The sequence below is a fragment of the Phascolarctos cinereus genome, unplaced genomic scaffold, assembly GCF_003287225.1.
Source record: "Phascolarctos cinereus isolate Bilbo 61053 unplaced genomic scaffold, phaCin_HiC Scaffold_726;HRSCAF=1367, whole genome shotgun sequence".
NCBI classification, from domain to species: domain Eukaryota; kingdom Metazoa; phylum Chordata; class Mammalia; order Diprotodontia; family Phascolarctidae; genus Phascolarctos; species Phascolarctos cinereus.
The window spans coordinates 105,188,494-105,207,289 of NW_027556098.1; the positions used below are offsets into that span (position 1 = coordinate 105,188,494).

Sequence of the window (18,796 nt, forward strand, 5' to 3'; positions counted from 1 at the left end):
AAAAACTCCTGGGTTTTAGCTGTACAGGAAATCCAAGAAAAATAATGGAAATATAACTGCAAAGAAGATTCTAAAACTTGATACCTGACGTTATTACTGTGAGTGATTATGCTAGACTTGCCCTTTAAGTGTTTAAGGAGATATCTTTCTACCAGAATGAGGAAGAAAAAGTTATCTCTTTATTGGTTCTGTGAATTGGAAACAGATCAAAGGCAGGCAAGATGGGAAAATTAAAAAAGGAAAACATACCATAAACACCATTAACTCAAGGGCACAGCTGAATTGTCTAGACTTGATGTCCGAACATCTGCAACAGACCTACACAAAGAAACAAGATTGATAGAGCTAAGAAAAAATCTTTAAATATAATATATCTTGTATTCATGGTCTATGGTTTTAAATTAATTAGCTCACTATCTCATTTTATATTTTATAAAATCAGACTTATAGAACTTCATGGTTGGGGGCAGCTAGGTGGCACAGTGAATAGAGCTCTGGCCTTGGAGTCAGGAGGACCTGAGTTCAAATCCAGCTTCAGACACTTAACACTTACTAGCTGTGTGACCCTGGGCAAGTCACTTAATTCCAATGGCCTCACCAAAAAGCAAAAAATAAATTAATTAATTAAAAAAAAAATTTCATGGTTGGAAGGGACCTCAGCATCCACCTAATCTAACTCATACCTAAAAGAGTTCTCTCTACCACACAGTGGACATCCAGAGCCTTTGCCTCAAGACCTCCATTGAAGGGGAACCTACGATATCCTAAAACAACACATTCTGTTTTTGCAGAGCCCTAATTGTTAGGAAGTTTCTCCTTACATGAAGTCTAAATTCAGCTCTCTGAAAATTCTACCTATTGTTCCTACTCCTATTTGTAGCTTAGCCCTAGTGCCTGGCACACCGTTAAGTGTTTAGTAAAAGTTTGTTGACAACTTAACTACTTCTGCCCTTTGAGGTCAAGCAAAAAAATTACAATCCCTCTTCCAGGTGACAAGCCCTTCAAATATCTGACAACAATCATATCTTCCCGGCCCATTCCCAACTATGTTTTCTCTTCTTCAATCTAAACATTCCCACCTCACATTCTTCAAACAATCTTTGCCTTGACTATCCCCAGAACCTCCACATTGGCTTCCCAGCTTCCAGTATCTCTCCTCACCAAACTATCCTCCACATAGCTGACAAAATGATATTCCTAAAACACAGATCTGACCATGTCACTCCTTTCCTCTTTTCCTCCTTTCTCCCCAACACACACACACAAACACGCACGTGCACACACACACACACACACACACACACATACACATGCGCGCGCACGTGCACGCACACACACACACACCATTCAATGATGCTCTGACAGCTCTAGGATAAAATACAAATTGCTCAGACTGGATTTTAAAGCCTTCCACATTTTGCCTACTTTCCAAGTCTTCTGTCTTATTATTCCCCTTTCTATATTACACAATCCAGTCAAGCTAGTCTTCTAGCTGTGCTCTGTGTATGACATTCTATCTGTGGCCTCCATCCCTTTGTACAAGGGGTCACCCATGTTGGGAATGAACTCCTTCATGATCTTCACCTTAGAGGATCCTTAGCTTCCTTCAAAGCACAACTCAGGGGCCAACTCCCAGAGGAGGTCATTCCTAGGTGAGCACTGAGAATAAGGACGATTTTAGTTATATCTTTATACATATATCAGCACGCTATACTTAGTAGGTACTTAATAAATGTTTACTAAATTGAATTTAATTGAAATCAAGCACTTCATCATCCTAGCTTCTTTCCTCTTGACATTCTTCAGCTTATCAATTTTCTTCTTAAACTTTGATTCTCAGAATTGATTACAATACTTCAAATAGGGTCTGACTAGGATAGAGTGGGTCCATCACCTCTTTCACCTCTTTGTTTCTGGACACTGTGCCTTTCTTAATGCAACTTAAGATCATTTTGGCTTTTCTGGTAGTCCTATCATTCTGCTTACTCACAATGAACTAGAAGGCCGCTAAAACTCCTACTCAGTCTCTCTCAGACAAACATGTCTAACTACACCTGCTCCATTTTACTTGTGAAGGTGACTTTTTAAACCTAAGTATAAGACCTTACATTTATCCCCATTAAAATGAATCTTATCAAATTTGGCCCAATGTTCTATCCTATCAAGACCTTTTTGAATCCCGATTCTATTGTCCAATATGTTTAAGTATCCTTCCCAGCTTTGCAACATCTGAAAATTCAAAAGGCATACCATCTAGGCCTTTATCCAATTCACTTATAAAAACCTAAGATTGCATAGGGCCAATCACAGATTCCTGCAGAGATATACTAGAGTCTTACCTCCTTTCCAAACTGACATCAATTCAAGTTAACAAGTATTTATTAAACATTTAAATTGTGCCAGGCATGTTACTAAGTACTAGGGATACAAAGAAGCCTTCAAAGAGCTCACAATCTCTTGAGGGAAGGGGAGAAAATATACAGAAAACTATATATGAATTATACATATAGATTTCATATCCTGTGTGTATGTATATGTTTGTGTGTATATGTGTGTGTGTGTATGTGTATATAGGTATTATACAGACATGCATATATACATACACATAGGATATGAAATATATATTTCATGTATATAAACACATATGCATATACACATATGCACAGAGGATAAATTGGAGATAATCTTGGAGGCAAGGCCCTAAACTTAAAGAAACCTGTGAAAGGCTTCCTATAGGAGATGGGATTTTAGCTGAAACTTGAAAGAAAACGGCAAACCAAGAGGCAGAGATAAGGAAGGAGAGAATTCCAGGCATGGAAGAGTTCCAGTGAAAATGACCCAGCGTTGGGAGACGGAGAATCTTATACAAGGAACAGCATGCAGGACAGTGTCATTGGATCACAAAGTACATGGTAGGGGGTCCAGTGTAATAAGATGAGAAAGACAGGAAGGAACCAAGCTAGGAAGGACTTTCAAAGCCAAACAGGACTTCATCATTGATCCTTAAAGCAACTGGGAGCCACTGGAGCATATGAAGCCATTATTAACTATGCATTTAGTTTCTTCCACTAACCAATTGTGAATACACTTAACTATATTAGAATTTAGCCCACAGTTTTCCCTCTTTTCCACAAAAACATCACTACAGACTTTATTAAATGGTTAAAATCTGAGTAATTCTGTATTCTTCTGAACTGTTAGCCAAGGTACACTGTCAAAAAGTGAAATAAGGTTAGTTTGTCATGACCTGCTACTGACAATGCCAAGCTGACCCTTTGTCATCACTGCTTCCACTTCTAAATGCCCAACAGCATTAGTTTCATAATACTTCGTAGTTTTACCAGAAATTGAAGTCAAGATCACTGGCCTATTGTTTATAGAAATACCTTTTTTTTCTTTTTAATATTGGGGCAACATCTGAGATTAGGACATCAAATAAGATAATATTGGTAAACTGCTTAGCACTTATTGATAAATGTTTCTTTCTTTCTTTCCTTACTTCCTTCTTGTCTTTCTACAATCACAGACACTGACTCAGCAGTCACATCAGCACATTCTTTTAGTACCCTAGAAAGAAGCTCATTTGGGCCAGGTGACATGAACTCCTGAAGACCATCTAACTGCTCTCTAATTATCCCCTAATTTGTCTTAGATATCAACTCCGTCTTAACCACTATGGTTCTGTCCCTCCAATTCAAAGACCATTCCCCTTGATAAAAGAAAACCAAAATAAAACTCAAACTTCAATATAGTTAAAACAACAGCAACAACAAAAACCCCAAACCCTCTATCTTTCTGCTGTCTTTGGCTTTCTCCATCTGCCTCAGGTAATTCTCAGCTTTTGCCCTCCTGACACCACGATTTTTTTTTAATTTAAAAAAAATTTTAAATAATTTATTTATTTTTAGTTTTCAACATTCACTTCCACAGGATTTTTAGTTTTAATTTTCCCCCCCTTCCTCTCCTCTCCCCTCCTCAAGATAGCATGTAATCTGATATAGGCTCTACTTATACATTCATATTAAATATATTTTCACATATTAGAACTAATGAGAGGAACCATGAGAATGAAGCAAAACAACAACAACAAAAGTAAAGGAGAACTAATAGTCTGCTTCCATCTGCATTCAGACTCCATGGTTCTTTCTCTGGATGTGGATAGCATTTTCCATCCTGAGTCTTTTGGAGTTGTCTTAGATCCTTGCATTGCTGAGAAGAACCAAGTCTACCAAAGTCAGTCACTGCACAAAGTGGCTGTTACTGTGTATAATGTTCTCCTCGTTTTGCTCATTTCACTCAGCATCAGTTCATGTCTTTCCAGGTTTTTCTGAAGTCTGCCTGCTCATCATTTCTTGTAGTACAATAGTATTCCATTATATTCATATACTACAACTATTCAGTCATTCCTCAATTGATGAGCATCCCCTCAATGTACAATTCTTTGTAACCACAAAAAGAGCTGCTATAAATATTTTTGTACATGTGGGTCCTTCTCCAATTTTTATGATCTCTTTGGGATACAGACCTAGAAGAGGTACTGCTGGGTCAAAGGGTATGTACAATTTTATAGCCCTTTGGGTATAGTTCCAAATTGCTCTCCAAAAGGGCTGGATCAGTTCACAACTCCACTAACAAGGCATTAGTGTTCTAATTTTCCCCTAGTACCTCAGGGCAGTTTTCCTTGATGATTTCCTGAAAGATACTGTCCACACTCTTTTTTTCATCATGGATTTCAAGTAAACAAATAATTTTTAAATTGTCTCTATTTTCCAGGTCAGTTGCTTTACCAATGAGATATTTTACATTTTCTTCTATTTTTTCATTCTTTTGTTTCTGTTTGATTCTTGCTCTCTCATACAGTCATTAACTTCCACTTGGCTAATTCTAATTTTTAACAAATTGTTTTCTTCTTTTAGATTTTGTGCCTCTTTTTCCATTCGGCCAATTCTACTTTTTAGGGACATTTTCTTCATTGTATTTTTTTTTCCATTTGGCCAATTGTATTTTTAAGGACTTGTTTTCTACAGTTAATTTTTGTCCTTCATTTTCCAAGCTATTGACTCTCTCTTGCATACCTCTCATTTCTTTTCCCAACTTTTCTTCTACCTCTCTTATTTGATTTTTAAAATCCTTCTTGAGCTCTTCCAAGAAGGTTTTTGGGGCTAGAGACTAGTTTATATTCCCCCTTGATGTTTCATATGTGGGTATGTTGAAAACGTTGTCCTCTTCTGAATTTGTGCCTTGATCTTCCCTGTCCCCATAATAACAATCTATGGTCTTTGTCCGTTTCTGCTTTTTGCTCATGGTGTTTGCCTATTTCCTGACTTTTAAAAAAAGTTGTGAGGGCAGCTAGGTGGCACAGTAGATAGAGCACTGGCCCTGAAGTCAGGAGGACCTGAGTTCAAATCCAGCCTCATACCAAACACTTGACACACTTACTAGCTGTGTGACCCTGGGCAAGTCACTTAACCCCAATTGCCTAAAAAAAATAAAGTTTGAGCTCTCTGGCTGGAGTGCAGGGAGCACTAACCCAAGCTTCTTGTGCTGGCAGCACCAGACCTGGCCACTGACTTTGTGTTCTGGGGCCTCAGATGCTGGCAACCTGGAGGACTGAGTGATTAAATAACTTCTGCATGGTACAACAGTCAATATATTTTGTAGGCAGGACTTGAACCCAGGCCTCTTTGATTACAAGACCAGGCCTCCGGCCACTATTCCTTGCTGCCTCTAGATACTGCTATGGTTATTAATGTTAAAATTAATTACTGAATTCATGGCAGCATAGTACAATTGAATGAATTGAGAATCAGAGAGCCTGGGTTCAAATCCTGGTCTTGACATTTATTCACTACATGACTTTGGACAAGTTTTTTTTTTTCCTGGGTCTCAATTTTCTCTTTCAGTTTGAGTTTTATGAATCTTTTGACCAACAGTTTCCATGAATACAATTACTATTGAAAGTCCAAAACTTTAATCAGGGAGAAGGGTGGGAATCACTGATGTAGTAATCTGTTATGGAAATAATTATTTTTATAAAGATGACTTCATTTTACCTTGACTAATTCTTCAATTCAATTCTAAGAGCTAGTCAATTAAGTAAAAACAACTTATTGTTCATAGATGAAAAATCTATAATTACATTTCCAAAATATTTTCCAGAGTCAACTTAAGTCTGCTGCTCTTTGGTAATGTTAAAGCATAATGCCTCTATCATGATTGTCGGGTCAGAATCTAACCCTGTAAGGACAAAGAGTCATTGATACATATAGCCACATAATGGAAGAAAGATACACGGATAAACACACAGTAATGACGACGATCTGTCAATTTGACAACCTGAAGACTAAAAAGAAATTTTCCATCAATTAACTGGGCAGCCAGTTAGCTAAAGGGCTAGTAAGTGGGGATGTTGCTAGGTTAATAAGGCTCAAAATTGATTGTGCTTCTACAGCATCCTGGGTTGTTCTGCAAGTAGAGATATAGAATAAGGGAGGCTGAGGAATCTTCCCAAGAGATCCTCACCAAGGTATGGGATTCCCCTAAAGGTCTAACAAATGTCATTTTCAAAGATCATTCTCATCTCTTCATTCATTCAACAAACACTCATAGGCAACTCTACTATTTGCAAAGCTCTATGGTAAGCTACAGTGATATATATATATATATATATATATATATATATATATATATATATATATATATATATATATGTATGTATGTATGTATGTAAAAGATATAAGCCCTCAAGGAGCTTATAGCCTAGTAGGGGACATAAGATATGCAAATAATTATAATACAAAATGAAACATGATAAAAGTATACAAGAGAGGTACAAACAGTGTTATGAGAGTTCCAAAAAAGGGAGAGATCAATCTTAACTAAGGAGTTGAGGAAGGCTTTGTGGAGATGACATCATTTAAGCAGGGCCTTTAGATGTGGCAGGCATGGGTGAGACAAATATGAGGGTAGATAGGGGTTCATGAAAGAAGTATGTTTTTTGCAGAACTTGGTAGAAGAAAGTGTTGTGGTTTGGAAACCTTTCAAGCAAAAGAAATGGAAGAATTGATGCCTGAAAAGCCATTTATCTGAAAGAGAAAGAATAAGTAGAAGAAACAACACTGTACCATTGAAAGGACACTCAATCAATTAATATTTCTTAAGTGCCTACTACATGCCAGGCATTGTGCTAAGCACTGGGGAATACAAAAAGAGGCAAAAGCCAGTCAGTTTTGCCTTCAAGGAGCTTATAACATGATTGGGGAGACAACATGCAAACCAATACATAAAAAGCAAGCTATATACAGGATAAACAGAAAATAATTTACAGAGGGAAGGCACTGGAGTTAAGAGGGTTTGGGGAAGACATTGTAGAAGGTGGGATTTTAGTTGGGACTTAAAGGAAGTCAGGGAGGTCACTCCACTTGAAATCAGAAGATCTGTGTTTGAATCCTATCTCTAACATTTATTACCTCTATAATGTTCAGAAAATAACTTAACGGCATGAATTTCAGTTTCCTCATCTATAAAATGGAAATAACAACAATAATAATAATACTTATGCTGCCTACTTCACATAGTTGTCATGAAGGAGGCATATTGAAAACAAACTATAAAGCCATATAAATGTGAATTACAAAATGAGCCACAAAATGTGAGTCAGAGTAGAGCAGTAAATGGGAGGTAGTTTGGGAAATGGGAACAGAACTCAGCCAGGTAGAACAGCAGATTTCTATTCTATTACTTTATCACTTAAATGACATAGCCTTCCTCCCATAGAAATGAAATCGTCACTACAATTATAGGTAAGAGGAAAAACCAACTGGAATAGACATTAAACACTTATTAGGGACTTAATGTTTTCACATGATTTCACATACTTAGGTAAATATAGTGGTGAACTTTATTATTAACTAGGATACGGTAACAGCATGTCTGTGTTTCATCATCCCTAGCTGTGGAATTTTTAAAGGCAACAATGCATTTTCTCCTTAGTGGCCATGATGATAATAAATGGTAGTCAGGACCTTTCTCTGCGTTCATCAGCAGAATGGGTACTAATCCTTGATCAGAAATTCTGGACCATCAGAGCTTCCTCAGGATCCTTCCTTTCATACTTTGTTGTTGTTATTGTTTTTACTAATAAAAACTATGACTAATTTGAGCCAAGCTTGCAGAAGTTCCTTAGTTAAAAGTATTCTCTACTTTTAAATCCTTAAACTTTCTAGTATTTCAGCTCAAATCCTGCCTCTTCCCCATCTCCCACCCACATGCTCCTTTTGTTTCCTATTAAATTTTTTTAAAAAAAGCGTTTGGAAGAGGCAAGAAGCCTTAGAAGTCAATTTTGTGACATAATGGAAAGATCACTGTGGTCTGAGTCCCAGGTCTATCACTGACTATCTGTGTCACAGAGTCAATTTGTCAACAAGCATTTAAATTGCTTACTTTAGATCAGGCACTATGCTGAGCACTGGGCATATACAAAGGCAAAAACAAACAAACAAACACCAGTGCCTGTGCTCAAGGAGCTCAAGAAGCAAGCCAGATGGCATAGCGGATACAACACTGGACATGGAGTTAGGAAGACCTGGGTCTGACTCCCATCTCAGATACTCACTAGCTGAATAATACCAGGCAAGTCATTTAAACTCTCTTAGCCTCAGTTTCATCATCTGCAAAGTTAGAGAAATAGCAGCATGTCCAGGGCTGTTGTGAAAATCAAATGAGATAACATATGTAAAGTGCTTCACAGACCTTCAAGTGCTTTATAAATGTTAGCTATTATTATTACTATTATTTTAAACCTCATTTTTCCATCTGTAAGATGAGGATGATGATAATGATGATACTAATAATAATACCTGCTTTAGCTACTTCACAGGTATAGGTACCACAAGCATAACATAAGCCTATTGTGTAAATTGCAAAGCTCTACGTAAATCTGTACTATTTAAGTTATCTGCTTGCTTTTGAAATGGAGTTTAATTAACTTTGAACTTAAGTGATTCCATATTGGTTTTAATCAATCAAAGGACAACTGTAGTATATTAAGAAAGCAAAAAAAAAAAAAAAGATGGCAGTGTTTGTATGAAAAAAGCTCACTGTATCCTGTATCCTATTCGATCGGATGTTTATTTCTATAGTTAATTGCTTATCAATCATATACATACCCTATTCTAATTAGCTGTACAATATACATCACCTATCTCTTGTTTTAACTATCTACATCTTTTAAAATCAGATGGTTCTTAACTGAGTCTGTTTTTCTGTATTCCTGTGTATTGCTATACTTTGTTAGTACAGCCAATCAGAATCAAGTATTTCCTTTGATTTTGTTATTTTTCTGTGTTTAAAAAAAAAAGACAACACAGAAAAATCTACTTGAATTTTCACTCATGCTCTCCAGGTTCCACTCCTGACTCTGTGGACTACTTACTCTACCATGCCTTGGAAGCCTTCTTGCCCAAGATCATTCTCCATCCCACTGGCTTTTTCATTCTAAAAGATTTCTCTACCACTTCATCCAGCAAAACATACAGCAAAGAATTATAAGGGTTTTGATTTAATCCTTACATGACTACAAATTCTGATATCCATCATTATCTACCCTACAAAGAGAAATATATATTAGAACAAGTTTGCCATTTCATAGATAGCTGCCAATGTACAAATCACATTCCCAAATCACCAGGTAGGGAAATTTTCATGGATATTATGTCTCCTTTTGTTACAACAGAATGACTAACAATGATTTTTATAAGTAATTCATAGGTGGTGAAGTTTCTAGTTCTGCATAGTCAATTCACATATTTTCCCTAATTCTTACAACAAGTAAACATGAGGGAAGATGACTCCAATATCCTGGGAATTTTTAAACACTAACTCATACTTACCCTGAGCATATGGAACCCAGTGACTCAGGTAGTGAGTCAAGATGAATCCATTCCACAAATATTTATTAAGCATTTAACTCGTGCCTGAGTTCTGCAGTAAGGGTTCAAATCCCATCTCTGATGATTATAAAACCTCTGTGACTTTAGGCAAGTATTATAAAGTACCTGTGCCTCAGTTTCCTTCGCTATGAAATGAAAAGCTTTCACTAGATGGCCTCTGTGGTCCCTTCCAGCTCTAGCTCTGAGATTCCACGATCAGCAATCCTACTCTATGCCTAGTACTTTCTCAGGCATTGCAGGGGAAAAAAGGACAAATAAAAAATGAAGTCCCTCCCCTTAGACAATTTAGTTTTTGGAGAGAGTTAGGTCTAAGCTATGATTTCCTCATCTCTAAAATTGAGAACATACTTGTATGATTTTTTATCAAAATTTGTTTTGAGGAAATCACTTTATAACTTTCAAAGTACTATCTAAATGTGAATTTTCATATTTATAATCCAACTATAGTAAATGTTTTTTTCCCCTTTGTTTTATCCTAGGGATGAAGGACTCTAAAGCATTGTTAAAGTGCAATCCTGAGTCAAAATGTCCTATGCGGGTTTTTGAAACAAGGGGACACTCTCAGTAGCAAGCACAGCAGCAGCACCACTTTAGGGAGAAGAGCAAAAAGGTAACAGAAGGCAAAAGTAGATGTCCTTCCCTCAAGGGGCTATGTCCAGTTGCTACACAGACACAGTTCAAGATGGGCTTGGTAAGAACTGAATTTAAAGAAATGTGTGCAACCAAATGGGCATGAATACAAGTGAAGCTAATTTATGTCAAATTCTCAGAAGTTTTAGAATGGAAAAATTGTCAAATTTAGTCCAGGCAAATGTTTCTAGACCAAAACGCTTAGTCAAACCCATAAGGGTGGAGGAAGTGGAGGGGGGAAAAGGGTGGACTCTTTGTCCAAAATCCTTTCCTATGAAGATTTACAGTAACCCACAAACACATCTCAACGCTTGAGAAATCATCAAAGGCACTGGCAACAATCAAGTTCCAAATTAAATGATCTTTTCCAAATTAAAAACAAGCACATGCACAATAAAGAAGGGAAAAAAATACTGGAACAAAGCACATTGCTTTCTATTGACTAAAACAGGCTCAAAAACACCTCTGTCATTACAAGTTCTGGATTTGTACCTGATGGAATGTATTAGTTCATTCTGAAAGTAATTCTGAAAAGTAGTTATAATCTGATTTGAATCTCAGTCTAAATCAGGTATCCTTAAGTGCTTCACTCTTGTCAACTATTTCAACACACCTTTGCCTCCTTGGAGTATCTCTGGTTTTAATTCAATTGTGGTTTAGAGGCAGGACGACTAGACTTGGAACAAGGAAACCTGGGTTCATATCCCAATGCTGCTACTAACCACAATGGAATCTTGGCCAAGTTGTTTCTCTTGGATTCTGTTTCCTTCTTGTGAAGTTAGGAGATTAGACTAAATGAACTCGACAATCTCTCTTAGCTCTAACTTTCTATGATTCTACAATGGCTTTATTTCTGGGCTGTCTATAATCTGAGGCAACACTGGATGACCTCTATAAAGCAGGTTTCATGAATTCCCATGCTTCTAGACCATTTTGAATAGTTTCCAGGAGAGTCATGTTATATACCAACCATCACCACACATCAGCAATTCCCAAATCAAGCTCAGGCATGCATGCAATACACACACACACACACACACACACACACACACACACACACACACACACACACAAATGTAGGCTAAAGTATTCTCAGGAAAATTATAAACAGATAGCTAGATGATACCTACCTATCCTGGAAAGGGGTGCTTTTATATAACATAAGTTCAGTACTGGAACTGTGTGTGGTGTTATTAAAAACACATTAAACCTGAGGATTAAGCAGTGAGGACTAGATTTTAAATCTTGAGGAAATGCCACCAACATTAAGATTCTGGAAATGCCAGTTTTCTCCATATACCTACATTTACATTTATGTGTACGTTCATTACATTTCTCTGAAAACCAGGAAAAACTGGATAGTGACTATTCCAACGATGTACAATTGTATCCATGATGACTTTTAAAGTTTCACTAAGAGATCGATATCACAGAGAAGGCATTGTCTACTGGAAGCTATTTTGAAAAGTAAAGCTAAGTAAAACAGCAGCTGTCAATATCCTAACGAATGTTAATCAATCCTTGCAGGATAAATTCAACTTAAGGATGGAGGACAGAATTAACCTGAAGGTCTTGTTTACAGTCAACTTCCTAAAAGGCTGCTTATATAGCCCATGTGTGCAATGGCACTGTTCTCTTTTTAACTCATTTTATTTAAGTGTGAAATGTTTGGAAGCAGGTATCATTGTCTTCACTTTGTTTTGAAAAGGCAGTAAGAATGAATTAATCTATAATCACACTGATGACATGAAAAGGAATTTTAACTCTTTCCTTTAAGAAGGTAAATTATTTACTAAAGGAACTACCTAATATAATCTACAGATATGAATTATGTAATGAAAGTCTCCCTTATTCTTCCTTGAATGCAAATGCAACATTTTGAAAATCAGTTAATGAGTTAAATGTGAGGGCAATAGAGTTCAAAGAAGCTTATTTCTCCCCCATATCTCTATGAATGTAAAGTATCTTCCAAAATAGACTCTTCTGCCTTTTAAGTAAAAATAATTCTTCTCCTACCCACCCCCTCCTTCTAAACTACAAATATTCCCTCAAAAAGGGCCCTTACTACTAAGCTGGATTCTCTAATGTAATTCCCTGGTAGTAGACTGTTTTGGAAATTACAATCATGCCTTTAGGCCATCTGAGGGGCTCTTAAGAAGAGAACACCTTACACTTCTCAAAAGGTGGATAACATTTTGTAAAACATCTTGCTCTATGGACCATTCTGACACCAAAATCTGCATATAACAGTCCTCACATCAGGGTCAGTTCATGGTTAAGTTGTGCAACTGCTCAGAATTCTCACATTGTAAGATGGAAGGAATAATACCAAACTAGAGAACCCCAGAAAATGATTCTTCCTGCAGTCTTCCCATCATGGCCTCACTCTCCAACCTTATCTACTCTGACTGAAACTCACTGCCCCGCAGCTCCATACTACTTCCTGCAGTCTCCTGGCCATGACCCCATGGGTACCCTCTGTCTCCTACTGCTTTTCAGTACCTCTATTTGTGTTGTTTTCCCCCTCGAGGGCAGGGATTTTTGTTTGTCTGTATTTGTATCACCAGATGTTACCACGGTGCCTGGTACACGGTATTTTCTCTGTCTCTCTGTCTCTCTCTCTCTGTGTCTCTGTCTCTCTCTCTCAACAATCTAGCTGAATTTATTTAACTACTAATAACTTCCTGGCAGCTTATAATCTTGAGTTTCCACTTCAAAGAACCCTCATGAAAGAATAGCCCACCAGCCCAGATTAGCAGATTCAACAAACAAGGAGGAACCAAAGAGGGCTCAGGGAACAAGAAATCTGCTATAGCATCACTGCTAGTAGGACTGGTTCCCACTCACGCCCGAAGTAGACCCAGAACTCACAGTCAAGATAATAATAGCAATCTGTCCATTGTCATATTTGGCCCCCCTCATCATAGCTCTCATAATTTTTTGTATTCTGTGTGTCTCCCTAATAAACTTCCGGCTCAGGTTTCCTCTGACTCCTCTTTCTTACCACCTGGAAAGGGGTAATCTAGCCTTTCTCTGGATGACATAAAATCTAAGAACGGCTCCAGTATATGTTAGCAGTCATTGTATGTAGAAAGCAATCAACTAATCAACAAAGATTTATTAAGTACCTAGTATGCACCAGGCACTTGGTGCAGGCTAGGCATGAAGCACACAAAAATAAGGCAGAAACAGATTTTAGTCCAAAGGAGCCTAGATTCTATCAAGAGAGGTAACATATACTTACATAAGTAGACACAAAAGAGATCCAGGGTAATTTGAGGGTCTGGGGAACACTAGCAACTACATAGATCAGGAAAAATCTTATGTAGAAGGTGGAGCATGAGCTGAGTCTTGAGGATGACAAGGGCTTCTAAAAGGCAGGGGTAGGCAGGGGCATTGGGCCAATTAGTGTGCAAAGGAGTCAAGCCAAGCTAATGAGCACTGAAGTGCCTACTATGTGCCAAGTACTACTCTACGAGGGCTGGAGCAGGAATGAAGATGAAGGAGAATAAAAAAGTCATTATGACTGGTCTAGATAACACCTGAGAGGGAGTACCATGCAATAGTAGTGAGGGCCTTTAAATGCCCTGGTGCATGTATTGGTGCAGTCTGGGCATGAAGAATACAAAAATAAGGCAGAAACAGATTTTAGTCCATTAAATGCATTAAATGAAGTTTCTATTTGACCCTTAAGGTCAAAAGAAGCCACTGGAATTTTTTTGGAAAGGAGAATGTCATGGTCAGACTTGCACTTTAGAAAAATCACTTCCACAGCTGTGTGAATGATGGTTTGAAGAGAGAGAAGATCTGAGGCAGAGATCAACTAGGAGATGATGGCAATAGTCCAGATAAGCTTTAATGAGGAACTCACTATGATGGTGGCTGTGTGAGTAGAGAGAAGGCATAAGATGTGAGAGATGTTGTAGAGATAGAAACAACAAGATTTCACAATGAAAGAACTGGATGAAAAAATGAATCACCAGAGTTCTTAATACTCTGAATTATATGGAGATGAGGAACATCTTCACACCAGAAACTGTTATGGGAGACATGTCTACACAGCTCTATAGCACATAATTTTTACTGCATTATAGAACCAGTTTCTTGAGAGCTGGAACTGTTATGTTTTCCTTGAATCCTTAGAGCCTAGTGTATAATGGGCTCTTAATAAATGATTATTGATGAAATGATAGATTATGGGAAAAAAGAAAGGAGGATTTGACAATTTCCTGGATACAATGATGATGATAATAATAATAATAACTAGCATTTATGGTTCTAAAATATTTGCAAAACATTTTACATACATTATTTCATTTGATTTATACAACAACCCGGCAAAGTAGATATTATTATTATCATCTTCATTTTACAGCTAAGAAAATCGAAAGATTAAGTAACTTGCCCCAGGTCACACAGCTGATGTTTGAGTCAGGTATCAAACCTAGGTCTCCTTGTCTCCACTCCACTACCTACCTGTGGGGTGAATGCAAGTGAGGAGGTGAGGATGACCACTGAATTTTGAACATGAGTGCCTGGAAGAATGATGCCATCCTCAACAGAAGTAGAGAAATTCAGAGAAGAATGGATCAGGGAGGAAAAGTGATGCACGCTACTTTAGAACTGCTAAGTTTGAAATGCCTATGGGACATCCAGTTCATCATGTCCAAGAAGCAGTTGGTGACGTGTGGGACACAAGCTCAGGTGAGAGACTAAGGCTGGATCCACAGATCTGGAGTTGTATAAACAGAGATAACGAAATCGGAGAGCTGAGAAAGGCCCCAAGTACGAGAGTGTACAGAAGCCCTCTAAGAGAGCACCAAGGACAGAATCTTTGGGTACAGTCACAACCCTTAAATTTCCCAGCCTTCCTTATATAGGGTTAGAAATCACTAACTCATACCAAAGCTCCAAATCCAGGTAAAGGGTGAAAAGGAAAGACTGCAAGTATTTGAGAATGTGGAAGTTTCAGGCCATAACAATGCTGCTATACAGGGTTGACAGCTTGCCTTTTAACTATTACATTCTTTGTACTGGAGGTTAGGCTCCAGAGCCGAGCTGGGCAAAGATATATACTTTCCTCTGCTCTGCAGCTCCATTGATATATACCTCTGACAAAGCTGATGGCCTGGAAAGCAAAGCTAGACTTAATACGTGCAAAAGACTACCAAGACCCAGCCATTCAAAGGCAATATTAATTAAATCCAAAAGCATGGCTGTAGCATCATTCTTGGTATTACACAGGTCAAATCAAACTGAGTCCTGCTTCGTCTGGAAAGAAAACACTGAAATAGAACAGACTATATGTGATTAAAAGCACGTAATTCCACTTCTAGTGTGTAACCTTTCTATACTGGTACAAATAACTTGAATGGTAAAGATCTAGTATAAGTAGTGATTTTTATTGTAAAGTTCATATTCCCAATACCAAGAGCTTCCCAAGTAAATTACTTAAATTTCAATGGAATTACTAAAAGCATTAAAAGGAAACACATTTATATTACTATTCATGTTCTGTGTTTTTTAAAAAATCTTTTCACAGAGTTTTAAATGAAGAATAACCTCTACTTCTATACACAAATTGACCAGTCTGTCAGCAGTTCCTTTCACTGATGCAATTTTTGCTTTCAGCAAAATATACAGTTTTATTAGGTGTACAATTTTTAAAATAATGAAACAAGGCAATGCTGATCATGAGATATTTGTATTGGACCCCATTTATACCACTCTCACTTGGCAATGCCACAAATATTAAATGTTAAAGGGTCAAATGTAGAATAACCTTGCACCATGTACTAAAGAGAAGAAAAAGGGATCAAAGTCTCTACCCTCCTCTATCCCCTCCCCACAGCCATAATCCTGGGATATAGTCCCAGAACCACATTCACGACTAAGAAAAGGCTGTGGAATAAAGACACACTAAATTTCCTTCTCAGCCTGGATTGTGAAATATACCAAACCCTGATCCATAGCTGCACTCATGTAGACTTCTGACATGTTCCCAGGAGCCAGAGAGTTGTGGGAGCTTTTAAGTCTCTGAGGTTAAATGCACTCCACCTCGGGGGGGGGGGGGGAATCACTTATGAATGACCTTTACATGTCCCATTGCCCTCCTTTCTATCTTGGAGGCTTCTTTTCTTCTTTCTTTTTTCTTTGTCCTTTGGAGGGAAAGAGTAGATAAGTAAGTAGGTTTGACGATTACTATTTAAGGGGTGGGGGATAAAGTTCTAGGGTCCTTTTTCACATACCGTAACTGAAGCTTCAGTATGTGCTACATTATGATTTCTTTGGATTCCTCACCAAAAACATCATTTCTCATTTATTTAAAATCCTAGACCAATGCCATAAATTTATAAAAGAAAACAAAGTAAACCACATCAGTAAACAATCAAATGCATTTTCTTTTATAGTATTTAATTTGAATGAGAAGAAATATGTTTGTCATTTAGTTGGTCTATATATACCTGGAACATAATTCCGTTTGCTTTCCCAAATCAGTTAGCTCTTTGTTCAGCCCTGTTTTCTGTCTTGCATCTAATTACTTCTTCAGCTCCTCTGCTATTTGGTTTTAAGCACCTCTTACCCCCAAGGCCTCATGGCTCTAAGGGCTTGTTGAATGTTAAACAAGCACATTTAAATCTTTGTCTTGAAATGAGTAAAATAAAAGTCTCACATCTAACACCTAACATGGAAACCCCCCTCTAACCACCTACATATTAGAATTTGCATGATATGAAGGGCTACAAGATTATAATGGGCATTCATACTCAGAATTAGAGGATGAAAGACTCATTCTAGAGGTAAATTTACAACAAATGGCTTTATTCTTGATTAACTATGTGTGTTTGGGGATATACAGATTGGGATGTGCATAATTTAATTACCTAATAAGTACCAGATGAGCAGGATACAGTGAAAAAAAAATCAAGGAAGAAAGAGAGGGGAAAAGGATAAGGGAAAAAAAAGGAAAATGATAGGGAAAAAATGAGATAATCAATAGAAAAGACAATAGCTATTAACAGCCCAGAGCCCTTAAGATTCATTTTTTTCTTTCAAATTTTAATTATCGAGATATAATGACAGGCAGTGGGGCTTACACAGCACTTGCCAGGGAGCCAGAGGCCCTGGATTCCATTCTTGGTTTTCCCAGTGTCTCACTATGAAGCCTTCGGGGAGATAATCTCTATGACCTTAGTTCAGCCATGTTTAAAAATAGGGATGAGACTACTTGCCCCACACTGTTAATCCACCATTATGTGATGAGTATTAATGAATGATGTCTATCAAAAAAACCCCTATAATTAAAGAAAAAAAAGTATTGCAAATGCTGAAATTAGTATTATTATGATGATGATGATGATGGATTCAACAATCAATTTTTTACATAAGATGAATTCCTCACCACTCTGTTTCTAAAAAAGCAAAAATAAATATATGTACCATGAATAGGAAACTGCAACTTTTAATGTGTGCAGTTAAAAAACCAGATTATTGAAAGTCCTCTAAGAAAACAGGCATAGCTAAAATATATTTCTAAAATATATAGAGAACTAAGTCAAATTTATAAGAATACAAGTCATCTCCCAATTGATAAATGGTCAAAGGATACAAACAGGCAGTTTTCAGATGAAGAAATTAAAGCTATCAATAGTTATATGAAAAAATGTTCTAAATCACCATTGATTAGAGAAATGCAAATCAAAACAACTCTGAGGTACCTCCTCACACCTCTCAGATTGGCCAACTTGAAAAAACAGGAAAATGATAAATGTTGGAAAAGACGTGGGAGAATTGGAACACTAATGCATTGTTGGTGGAGTTGTGAAATGTTCCAACCATTTTGGACAGCAATTTGGAACTATGCCCAAAGAGCTATAAAAATGTGCATACCCTTTAACCCAGCAATAGCACTTCTAGGGCTGTTTTCTGAAGAGATCATAAAAATGGGAAAAGGACCCACATGTACAAAAAATATTTATAGCAGCTGGTGGCTGGGAAATGGAGGGGATGCCATCAATTGGGGAATGGCTGAACAAGTTGTACTATATGAATGTAACAGAATACTATTGTGCTATCAGAAATGATGAGCAAGCAGAAAAACCTGGAAAGGCTTGTATGGACTGATACTGAGTGAAGTAAGCAGAACCAGGAGAACATTGTACACAGTAAGAGCCACACTGTGTGATGACTAACTTTCCTAGACTTAGCCCTTCTCA

The 18,796-nt window shown here is 37.4% G+C and overlaps 1 long non-coding RNA gene across 1 annotated transcript in view; it reads right to left on the reverse strand.

Annotated features, from left to right (window-relative positions):
* The window catches only part of LOC144454516 (uncharacterized), a 917,779-nt gene that overhangs the window by 639,284 nt on the left and 259,699 nt on the right, over positions 1 to 18,796 (reverse strand). The window contains exon 4 of the long non-coding RNA XR_013482961.1: positions 250 to 318. This is a non-coding gene — a long non-coding RNA (uncharacterized LOC144454516). The remainder of the gene's footprint in view (positions 1 to 249; positions 319 to 18,796) is intronic.